Raw genomic sequence first — 11328 nt, 5'->3', positions numbered from 1 at the left:
TGATGCACACTGGCCATTTAAAAAGTAACAGCACCATAGACCTGGTGCCAACAAACCAACACTCAGCTTCCCCCAAGTGGGACACTGGCCCCACCACCACCCTGGAGTGACAGCCCACCAAATCACAGCCAATGCTGCTGAGATCCCATGGCGCAAAATGCGGCCCACAGCCCAGCCCAGCCCAGCCCAGAAATGGTCGTTGTGGATGCCGGTTAATGATGTCATGTAACAACGCCCGGCTTCCCCTCCCTAGTGACTAGCCTCCTTGCAGTTTCTTCAGCCCAGGAACACAACTTGCTTTATAGCTAGGTGCAAACATTTTACACTTTAACCAAATGTCTGTGAAGCATTTTCCCATGCCTCATCTCATTTGATCCTCATAGAATTCCTGGAGTAAGTAGATAGAAAACTTGCTAGAATCCAATTTTCTTTTCATTAGCCGAAAAACAGAGATTTAGAAAGTTTAGAAACTTGACCCAACTGAAAAGAAGTAAGAAATGGTGGACCTTGAAAATGACTTCAGGTTTTCTCACTGCACAGAATATAGTCAAACATTTCTGCAGTTAAATATTTTACCCTTTGTTCTCCCTGAGTGATCTACAATAATAATCTGTTTCATGTTGATATTTACTGCTGTGTTGCTGACAATTACCTGAAAGAGAAGTTGGGGTGATTCACTGGGCTGGAAAAAATTTAGCTAAATCAAAAAGCAGGTCTAGTTAAATAAGTTTATTCTATCTCTATAAAAGGCTAAGTTGACTCACGCAAATATGATACGTATAAAGCTCTCGCTGGCACCAATCGTATACATGTGTTTCGATCTGTCATTGCCAATCGTGAATTTGGTTGACACTTCTATTATAGAGAAAGGGCAAATAGTGATATTAAAATATTGCTTCTAATTAATTTCCTGTCAATGTGCACAAATCCATGCACCAGGCCACTAGTCTGTAATAATTGTTATTATTTTTTTGCATTTAACTTAGGATGCAAAATAATTACCTGCTACAGCCACTGAGTTCTAACTGGGTGGCCAGAGTAAATTTTATTTTGTTGCAAAATAGAAAGAAAAGAAAATATTTATAAAATTCAGTGTGTTGAGTTTTTTGCCATGTTTTCTCTGCATTCATGGTGTCTAAATCTAGAAGACCATATAAAGATGGCAACTGAAGGACTTATGTAAGGGTTGGGAGTAATCTTTACTTTCCCACATTGAAAATGGCTGATTTGGGGGGTTAATGTGTCATTTGCAATGACCTAATCTAATATCTAACTTCAAAGTCAAGGTATATGCAGTTGTTGACTGAAGCCAATTGTGTCAAGAACCGATTATAAACAGTCAAGAATTTTGTAAACTGGTTGTTAAACTGTTTACAGCTTGAAATACACCATGGTGGTTGTACTTACCACAGAAATCAGTAACCACTACAAACTGGGATCTTTATTTTTTTCTCCTTGGAGAGCCAATTTACCAGCCTGCCACTGAGTTCCAGGTATGTGTGTCATACAACACATGAAAGGAAATGGGGACACTTCAAAGGTCTTGATTTTTTTCTTTCCAAAGTGAGTTTTCATCCTATCTAAATGATCTTTCCACCTATTCTAAGACCATGGCAGAGTACTAGTGTTATTATTATTGTTTTTGCTTTTGTTATTATTTTACATATTTGGAATCTGAAATAATGATGCATAGTAATTAATAACCAAAGTAATGCTTATCAGGACAGAACCAGGACTAAAACCCAGTTTTCTGGACTTACCATAACATTTGTTCTATCCTGGTTTTGAGATAATAGCATAATATTTTATTTTTGGCAATTTGGGACTTCCAATAAATTTTAAGAGATGCTACAATATTTTCTAAGTAAAAAATAAATAATCTGAATTAAATATTCTATATATCACTTGAGATGGGGGGATTGAATTGAAGGAGTGAGAGAAAATTGACATGGTAAATATATCCTATAGATGTAAATATTTCATTTGTCAACATTAGGAAAATTTATGCTGGTAGCCTTTGGGTGTGGAAAGAGGACATCTAAGAAATGAATCATGTACATTTGTTCCTGAGGAAGACTTAAGTATAATTAGGAATCTTAAACAGACATATAAAATGCTTAAGAAGATTTACAAAGCACAATAAACAACAAAACACAGTTTTTTTCAAAACTGGGAATTTACACTGCAATGAGGGGTTGATCAAAGAAGGCCTACTGAACAGAAGAATTTTGAGGTGTGTTTTTCTGGAGGTATCAACTAAACTTGAATTGCTGCGGATGGCAGGAACGGATCCTGTACTCTCTGGTATGCTGGAATGACTAAGCCAGTACTCGCCCCACCACCACCTGTGCCAGAGTACCTCCAGCCCTCTGGACATTGCTCTAGGTAATGGTACCTAGAGGGAAAAGAGGAAACTCAAACCAGATAACTTTATTATACTTTCTCCAGTCTGGTAAAGGAACTGAGGTTGACAATTTATAACACAATAAATTGATGCCTGGGGTTTTCATTTTCCTTTCTATCACTTTCCTGAGTCATTTTTTACATTCTCGTGGATAAATCACTGTATTAGGCATGGGATATCTGAGAAAATGTTCCTATTGTTCTCTTTGAAGCTACAGGACATATTATTGTACCTCAATTAACAAAACTCCAGCAGACAAATATCCAAACTCATAAACCAAATGGATTAGGGTATGTTATTTGCATCACAGAAAGAGCTCTTCATTTTATAAAAAAATCTGCCATTGTTTTATTCACTTTTTCAGCATTTGTTAAGTCCAGACTATATTTCAGGCCCTAAAGACACAAAGCTGTGTAAAAGAGATTCCACTGCCCTCACAGATCTTGGAGGACATTGGAGAAGACTAAGATACTCTGGCATAATTAATCACACTTAATTGTTATAATAGATGATCAAATACTTTAGGAATACAGCCATCAGGACAGTTAACTGTTGCAGACACTGAGCAAGTACAAAAAGAAGGTGATGCTTCAAGTGGAAATTAATGGGTTTACCAGACAAAAAGGAATAGCTGTCCTAAAGAACGGCAAAGTAGAAAAGAAAGCAAGTATTAAAAGAAAATCAATGTGTTACTATGGTTTCAGTTGCATTCATGGTGTTCCGATCTAGAAGACCACTTACATATAATAACCAGACTCATGTGATGTTAGGAGTAATCCTCACTTTATGTCTCAGGAGCAAAAGGATTGTTGTTGTTATAATTGGAGTGAGAACATTGAAGTTTCTAGAGATAGAGAGAGTAGTGTAAGTAATAGGAAATCACTGAACACTTTTAGCAACAGCAGGAGTGGCATGCTCTGATTTATAACTTTTAAGAGATGATTTTAGAGATAACATAGAGAATGCATTGAAAGTTACAATTCTTTAAATAGAAGCTCCTTTATTGCATTTAAAATGTGATTTCATTTACAAATGTTTGGCTTGTGTGGAGCAGCAAATGCTTAACCCATCCCTGTAGCAAGCAAGCATACTTGTGATTGATGGGTGAAATCCAGTTAAGCACAGTCTTCGGTGCTTTAATGCTGTGTGCTTCCATTTTCAAGCAGCACAGAGCAGTTCTGCTGAGAGAAACTTGAAATCTGATAAATTATTAATGTACCACCCACACCATAAATATTTTCAAAGTGTCAAAACAATGGCTACAAATAATTCAGATATAGGTTTCCTATCATTTGTCTTTCATTTCCCCACCAAAAATATCTACAAGTTCTTTGGAACCATAAGGTTACTTGCTTTTTCCTTTGCTTTGAGATGTTATAAATTATTTTCTGGGTTATGTACAAAGCTTGGAAGGAATTCACTTCATCCTTAAAGTTAACAAAGAAAGCTTAAAGGAAATTCCTCAAAATGAGGGCAATAATACAGATGACAGACCCTAAATGTTTTTCCAAGTATTTTCTGAATTGAGTTTAGAATTTGCTTCTTATGGCTAGCATCCTACTGAGCTAATGATGTTCAAATTTAGAAGATATAAAATAATTTTTAAAAATTGCTTCTGAAGATGCTGTGAAGGACTGAAGAGGGTCCTGATAGTTCAGGTTAGTGCTGTTGGGATGCTTGGTGATTTAGCCAGGGATCCTGGCAGGCGGATGGTTCTATCCTTGTGTTTTAAATATACTTAACTTGGAAATCATCTTATTGGTGCTTATCACCCCAATTCTACTGAGCCAACATAGCAGATTATTGCAGATTATTTTTAACTTTTAAAATATACTTTTATTGATTGCAGTGAGGAAGGCAGAGGGAGAGAGAGATAGAAATATCAATGATGAGAAAGAATCATTGATTGGCTGCCTCATACATGCCACCTACTGGGGATTGAGCCTGCAATTTGGGCATGTGCCCTGACCAGGAATCGAACTGTGACCTCCTGCTTCATAGACCAATGCTCAACCACTGAGCCACACCAGCCTGGCTCATTTTTAATTTTTAAAAGAGGTGAGAGACTTTAGAAAACTCAATCTCAAACTTCTTGAACCAAATAATCCAGGAAAATAATGCTCCACCTGCCATTTACAGGTAACCAGGTAGATCATATTATAAGTTAGAAACTGAAAATCAATGAACTCTACTTTTTCTTTCTTCTTTTAACTGTGTCAACAGATCCTTGTATTTTATTAGCCAAGGAGGGATAGAAAAGTGGCTGACAATAGTGAATTACCTGGGATCAACTCAGACTGTAGACTGAAAGTTTTTCAGCCATTGGCTTTTAAAAATATATATTTATCTGTAAGGCCACTTGAGCTCAAAATTTTATTTTAACCACAGCTTTATTTATCATAGTTCAATAGACTTTAAGTTATGATCATTTCCTTTAAGACCCAAAGGGTTCCAGGCCTTTGTTGCACAGGAACCCAGGAGGCTAGGTGGGTGGCTTTGAAGAATTTCAGTCAATGATGTTGAGGGCTAGAGGTGGGAAAGCAGTAGCCTGGTTTATAAAATTGTCCAAATAATCTTTTTAAAGCATTACTTCAGTCACTGCTATTGGATCAAGACTAAATCCTCTACCCTAGGATCTAATTCCTTCAACTTACATACCTCACTTGATCTTGATCTGAGCTTTTTTTTTTTTTTCTCTCTTTTCTGGTGCCAAACCCATAGGTTTATATTTTGTATCTTTACCTTTATTGCTCATCTCCAACCTATGATTCTCTCTTTAGTTATCTCCATTAAAATAAACCCTCAAATTACTTTAAGACCTAGAGTTTAAAATATCACCTTGCCAAACTTACCCCATCCCCCAAGGATGCGTTGTTGTCCATAGGCATGTCATATAATATCTGTAAATGCTGTACACCCTTTGTCATGCATCTTTAGCCCTTTCATTCAAAGGCCATAGGACTTTCAGGCTGAAGGGACCTTAATGATCATTTACAGGAGTGGATGATGAGGCCCAGAGAGATTAAGGGACTTTTCCAATGACATGAAATAGTACAGTGAAGGCTGATGCCCCTGAAAACCCAGTGACATCATGAGATGACTTCAGAATCATCAAAGAATGGTTGACTCATGTTTATTCCAGGTTCAAAGTTGAATCCTAATCTCAGAAAACAAATATCCCAGGTAATTCTTGTGTGACATTTGCTAGTTCTGCACTATAGGTATATTTACATTATCCACTCATTCCAAGGTCAGAGAGCATGTTATATTTGGGAAAGTTTCCTTAGTTGTTTTATGTAAATTACTGTTTCCACTTCCACTTTCCCACAGCAACCATTTACTTTGCATAGCAAATATTCATCAATTTTATAGTTGAGTTGAACTGTGATTATCATATGATTATAATAATGATGTTACAATTGGACTGTAAAGTCATGGGGCAGGCAATGGAATTGTTTTTGAATAATTGTATCCCAACATCCAGCACAATGCCTTGAACATAGCAAGTACTCAAGAAGTGTTGACTGAGTAAATGAATATGTGTGCCTTTTTCCAACTTGAATGTAAAGTCTACAGGATGGTGACTTAGTTCTTGTTAGCTTAAAGCAAGCCAATTAAAGCCAAATCAGGGTTTTAAAATAAAATACACTAGAGCAGGGTAGTGCCATTGGGACCATTGGTATAATAGGTCTTTGCAGCTTTTTTGTACTACTCGCACCCTGGGCACTGCGGAGCTGAAGGAGCCGAGCTCACAGGCCAGTCATCAAGTCGTGCTACTGGCAATAGGGAGAGAAACCAAGGGAACTGGTGCTGGCAAAGGAGAGTTATAAAGGGCTTTCAGTTATTATGGTCCCTTAAGAACTGTGTGGATTGCAAGAAATCCTCCAGGATTTACCTATGTGGAATTTGAAGACACTAGAGATGCAGAAGATGCAGATTGAGGCCTGGATGGAAAAGTGATTTGAAGTTCCCCAGGTAGGGTTGAACTATCAACAGGCAGGCTTCAGAGATCTCCTTTTGATAAACCACCTGTCTGATGTCCCTTTGATCCAAATGGTAGATGCTATGAGTGTGGTGAAAAAAGGACATTATGCTTATGATTGTCATTGCTATAGCCGGTGAAAAAGCAGCAGCAGGTCACAGTTTAGATCACATTCCAGATCCAGAGGTAGACAGTACTCTCACTCACAAAGCAGGAGCAGGAGAAGGAAGTCAAGATCAGCATCTCCTCGATGATCAAGATCTGTGTCTCTTCATAGATCATGATCAGCTTCACTCATATGATCTAGGTCTGGTTCTATAAAAGGACTGAGAAAACCATGGAGGTCAAGATCAAATCCAGGTCTCTTTCATGACCAAGAAGCTGCTAATCAAAGTCCAGATGTCCAGCTCCAAAAGAAGTCATTCCTCATCAGGAAGTCTGCGAAGAAGTGCAAGTCCCAAAAGAGAGGACTGAAGTTCTCAAGTTCACCTTTTAGGGAAGAGTTATTTTGTTTACATTATTATAAGGGGTTTGTGATGTATGTAAAATGTAACTATCTAATCAAAATGGGTCTGGATTATTACTCTGTAAATTCACATCAGTAAGATAATATAAATTTTTGTTGAATGTATTAACATCTTATGGTTTGAAAATGTGGGTTTTTATTTAAACACTAGCGTTCCCATTGCAGGAAAAATCCTGCAATAGGGTTTCCTGCTGCACTCTACCCCGCCCCACCTCCGCTCCTCCCTTGTCCCCGGCCCGCCTTCTCCGCCAGCCTGCCCCGCTCTCCTTCCTTCTCCCCCGGCCCCGCCTCTGCTCTGCCCTTCTCCTCCCCCTGGCTTGCTTGCTTCTCCACAGCTTTGCTCCCTTCAGCATCTCTTGGCTTCTTTCTACTCTGTCTTGATATGCAAATTAGCCACCATCTTTGTTGGGGTAATTTGCATACTCATCCTGATTGGTTGGTGGGCGTGGCTTGGTTGGTGGGCGTAGCGAAGGTGCGGTCAATTTGCATATTTGTCTATTATAAGGTAGGATGTAAATAAAATGTTTCTAACTAGAAAAAATACACTAGAATAAGAGTTACTAATTTAAATGGCTATAGATGCAAACAGGGAACATAGATGAGCATCAACAGACTGCGTGTGAGACATATAACACAACAGTGCAGGCACAATCATTAGAAAATGATACTAAGTGATAATAATGGTGAGAATGTGGGAAAGAAAGAAGGAAAGAAAGAAAGAAAGAAAGAAAGAAAGAAAGAAAGAAAGAAAGAAAGAAAGAAGAAGGAAGGAAGGAAGGAAGGAAGGAAGGAAGGAAGGAAGGAAGGAAGGAAGGAAGGAAGGAGAAAGAAAGGAAGGAAGGAAGGAAGGAAGGAAGGAAGGAAGGAAGGAAGGAAGGAAGGAAGGAAGGAAGGAAGGAGAAAGAAAGGAAGGAAGGAAGGAAGGAAGGAAGGAAGGAAGGAAGGAAGGAAGGAAGGAAAGGAAGAAAAAAGAGCGGGTATATCCTTCATCTAGACAGGCTGTTGTTATCAGATAGGAATGGAAACCCAATGTCACTAGAAGTTCTGATATTTATAGAGAGGCTGAAATACAGATTTTAATATAAAATATCACCTTAGTAAAATATTGATAATTTGTTTTAAAAGAAAACACTGTGTGGACAAATCTTTCTGTGGGCAATCCAGAGGCTGCCAATTCCCAGATTTCTGATCTAGAATCAAAGGCACCTGCATGGGCTATTGACCTGGTGTTCCTCACCTTTCCTGTCTGGGACTTCCTCTGCAGGTAGACAGCATCATGTTCTGAACATTGTGCCCCTCTAAGAACCAGATGGGCCCCGTTGTGCCTACCAGAGCCAAGAAGAGAGAGCACAGATGTATCCTGATGGCAGGCTCTGCAGCTTCAGGACCAGGTAACTGGCTTGACCTTTTTAAAACAGGAAAATCAACAAGGCTTATGCACTCTAAATTGACCTTGAAGTGCTCTCTAAGCAAAATTACCACCAAGCCTATCTGAAACATCTTTCCAGAGGACTGTCTGTAATCAAAGTTTTCTTCAGACGTACACCGCCCCCCTCTCCTGCCTCATGCTATGTGCTGGCTCCTAGAAAGGCTATTGTCCTGGTCTGGTCAAGCGTGCAAATTCCCGTACCTGGTAGCATTCACATACTAGTACCCATGACTGTTCCTGCCATTACTCTATGTAATTCTCTGGCACCTGCCAAGTGGCATAAAGGGTATCCACTTCATCTTGCAGCTGCCCAAGATGGACCCCCGTATGTAAGTTTCCCTTAATAAACTCTGTTAGTTGCTACACTGGAGTGGTAGCCTCTTTCTTCCATCACTACCTGCCCTCTGCTTACGGAGGTAGATTTCCAGTCTTGGGGCTTTTCCCTGGGTTTGCATGTACAAAGACCTACAGACAGGGTGGAGCAAGTTAGGTTTACAGTTGCAAGTACAAAAATAATCAGAGGTTATTTTATTACTAGGAGCCTGGTGCATGAAATTCGTGCACTGGGGAGCGGTCCCTCAGCCCAGCCTGCCCCCTCTCACATACTGGGAGCCCTCAGGGGATGTCCTACTGATGGCTTAGGCCTGCTTCCCGTTGGGAGCGGACCTAAGCTGCAGTCTGGCCTCCCTTTGCGGGAGGTGACTGGGCTGATCAGGGGAAGGCGCCAGCCCCATCACCCCGCTGTTGCAGGCACTGCCAGTCACCGCAGCCACCAAGGTATTTTCATCAACACGGACTCCAGTCCCTTCACCATGAAAAAATGACAACTTCCTTTAGGCATTTTCAAGATGTGTCTTTCATAGGATATGACATTTCTTTCTTTATTTTTCTTTTTATCCTCACCTGAGGATGTTTCCATTAATATTTTCCCCCTTCCCTCCGATCCCAGGCTTGGCCCCTGCCCAAGCCTAAAGCCTCCGCCTAAAGCTTTAGGCTTGGGCAGGTTCCCCCCACCGCCCCTCCCATTGCCAACTCAGCCCCTTCCCCCCGCCCCTCCGATGGCCGGCTGGGAATGACCTGGGTGCCGAGGAGGTTCCCGGGACCCAGGTATGTATGCAAATTAACCGCCATCTTTGTTGGGTTAATTTGCATACTCACTCTGATTGGCTGTAGGTGTAGCGTAGGTACAGTCAATTTACATGTTTCTCTATTATTAGGTAAGATTATTATTTAGTAATTATTGTATTAGTTTTCATATGAACACCTATAAACCTATTTTTGCCACACCCTGTATTTGGTATAATTCATAAATTAGTAATGTATAATTGATTGGGATCTTTTGTATATTAATACAGAAGAGCATGTGCATGAGAAAGGGCTTTTACATAATAATTTGGTTTAAGCGTGCAATATATTACCTATTTCTTATACAATAAGCCATACCTTCTTGAAGCCAGAACAATTGGTTTTCAACTATAGAAAGTTAATCAAATTTCTTACTTGTATGGGTACCAATATATTTTAATACCCCTCCCCCCAAAAAACCCTTAAGCAGCGCACACGCACAAACACACACACACACACACACACACACACACACACACACACACACACACACACCCTGAGCTATGTGCATAGAATAGGTTAGTTAAAAATAGAATTTTATCAAACTGCTTTGTGTGTGTGCACATGAGCATAAAGTAACAATTGCAAGTTCACTGATCAGCCCAATGTGCCATGGAGAAAGCTGGCGTCAGAATCAGTAACCCACAGGAGGGGATTTGGAAACAATCTAGTGACTATGTTCATGTCAGCAGGCTAATAGATGTTCCAACGTCACTCAGCAATTGTTTGAGCTCCTGTTGTGTGCCAAGCACTGTGTGAACACCAAGGCTCACCTCTCACCCAAATTCTGTCCACAGGTTGCTCAAAGATCTTTTTCTTTTTTTTAAAATTTATCTTTAGTGTTGAAATTATTACAAATGCTCCCCGCTTTTTCCCTTGACCCCGTCCACCCCACACCCACCACTCCCCAGCCTTCATCACACTATTGTCTGTGTCTATGGACTATGCAGATATGCACACAAGTTCCCTATTTAAACTCTCCCCACCCCCACTCCCGCCTTCCCTCTGGGATTCAACATTCTGTTCTATGCTTCCATGTCTCTGGATCTACCAGTATTCTGTTCACCATTTATTTTGGTCTGTAGATTCCACACAAGAATGAGATCATGTGATACTTACTTTTCTCTGACTGGCTTACTTTGCTTAGCATAATACTCTCCAGGTCCCTCCATGCTGTCTCAAAAGGTAAGAGATCTTTCTTTTTTCAGCTTCATAGTATTCCATGGTATAAATGTACCATAGCTTTTTATCCATCTGCTGATGGGCACTTAGGCTGTTTCCAAATCTTAGCTATTGTAAATTGTGCTCCTATGAACATAGGGGTCCATATATTCTGATGGTTGTTTTAGATTACTTGGAATATATTCCTAGAAGTGGGATCACTGGGTCAAATGTCAGTTCCATTTTTAAGTTTTTGAGGGAACTCCATACTATTTTCCATAACGAGTGCACCAGTCTGCATTCCCACCAGCAGTGCATTAGGGTTCCATTTTCTCCACCTCCTTGCCAGCACTTTTCGTTTGTTGATTTGTTGATGGTAGCCATTCCAACAGGTGTGACCTGATACCTCATTGTCGTTTTAACTTGTATCTCTTGGATGATTAGTGATTCTGAGAATTTTTCATATGTATCTTGGCCATCTGTATGCCCACTTTGGAGAAGTGTCTATTTAGGTCCTTTACCCATTTTTTTTATTGGATTGTTTGTTTTCCTTTTGTTAAGTTGTAAGAATTCCTTATACATTTTGGAGATTAACACCCTATCAGATGTATCAATGGTAAATATGTTTTCTCATGCAGTGGGCTCCCTCTTCATTTTGTTGAGGGTTTCTTTTGCTGTGCAGAAGCCTTTTATTTTTATGT

General features: G+C 39.8%; 1 pseudogene across 1 annotated transcript; it reads left to right on the top strand.

Annotated features, from left to right (window-relative positions):
• The first annotated feature begins 2314 nt into the window (after positions 1-2314).
• LOC307102001 lies at positions 2315-6860 on the top strand (annotated as a pseudogene). The gene is made up of 2 exons: positions 2315-2385; positions 6093-6860. The product of its transcript is annotated as an uncharacterized misc_RNA (transcript).
• The last annotated feature ends 4468 nt before the right edge of the window (positions 6861-11328 follow it).

Source organism: Cnephaeus nilssonii, assembly GCF_951640355.1.
Source record: "Cnephaeus nilssonii genome assembly, chromosome: 6".
Lineage (NCBI taxonomy): Eukaryota > Metazoa > Chordata > Mammalia > Chiroptera > Vespertilionidae > Cnephaeus > Cnephaeus nilssonii.
The sequence above is the reverse complement of the archived record's forward strand: the minus strand, read 5'-3'. Positions and strand labels throughout refer to the sequence as shown.